Source organism: Vigna radiata, unplaced genomic scaffold, assembly GCF_000741045.1.
Source record: "Vigna radiata var. radiata cultivar VC1973A unplaced genomic scaffold, Vradiata_ver6 scaffold_83, whole genome shotgun sequence".
Taxonomy (NCBI): domain Eukaryota; kingdom Viridiplantae; phylum Streptophyta; class Magnoliopsida; order Fabales; family Fabaceae; genus Vigna; species Vigna radiata.
The window spans coordinates 855,807-857,101 of NW_014543268.1; positions in this window are offsets into that span (position 1 = coordinate 855,807).

Here is a 1,295-nt window from a genome sequence, read left to right on the forward strand (position 1 = left end):
AAGTTGATTTAGTGATAAAAAAAGGACATAAGGAAATTAAAGAAATAGGTATAGAAGAGCTCCCTAGGAGTACAATTCTTTCAATTCTAGGTTGTAATCTTACATCATGTATCCCATACCAATAGAGAAAGGAAAAAGAAACACTTTGTGTAAAGAGAAAAGGACAATAAAGGGAAATATCTTGTTCTTTAAAAATACAATGAAATGTGGTGTAGATGTGTAAATAATGTATGAAAGTTTAATTGATTTATAAAGGTTTTATTTACATGATTTAATTTAAAAATGAAATGTAATAATAATAAGAAGGNAAAATATATAACACATCCTCCAAGTGAACGAACAGAGCAAGAGCAACAAATTACAATGTCATGGGTTGTTGTGTGTGGCTGAGGGAGAGTATGGAGACGAGAGAGAAACAAATTGGATAAGTGAGGAAAGTGGATTAGGGTTAGGCAAAGGTTTCCGAGTTTTTTTTTTTTAATTGGGGCAACAGTAAGGATGATAGAGAAAATGTTGGAGTGAGAGAGATGAAAGAGAACGGGTTCAGAGGAATGAGGGAGGTGTTAGGGTTAGGCAAAAGTTTCTGAGTTTTTTTTTTTTTTAATTGGGGCAATAGTAAGGATGATAGAGAAAATGTTGGAGTGAGAGAGATGAAAGAGAACGGGTTCAGAGGAATGAGGGAGGTGAGTAAGGGTTTGGGTTTTTTTTTTTTCTTTTTTTTTTTAGTTTTGAGAATGAAAATTATTTAAATATCCTTGACCTTAAAACTTAGAATTCATGATATATGAGGGTATTTTTGTCTACTGAAACCTGATACACATTGCTAAAATATACCAACTGAAATACAGGTGTAGACAAGTTAGCAAATCCCTATATATATATATATATATATATATATATATAGGGGTTTGTTAACACGCGTACGCCTGTTTTTCGGTTGGTACGTTTTAACAATGTGTACCGGTTTATCATGGATTCTAAGTTATAAGGTCAAGGATATTTAAATAATTTTCATTCTCAAATATATATAAAAAAAAAATGAAACCCCCAAACCCTTACTCACCTCCCTCATTCCTCTCAACCCTTTCTCTTTCATCTCTCTCACTCCAACATTTTCTCTGTCAACCCTACTGTTGCCCCAATTGAAAAAAAAATTAAGAAACCCTTGCCTAACCCTGATCCACCTTCCTCACTTATCCAATTTGTTTTTCTCTCGTCTCCATACTCTCCCTCAGCCACACACAACAACCCGTGACATCGTAATTTGTTGCTCTTACTCTGTTCGTTCATTTGGA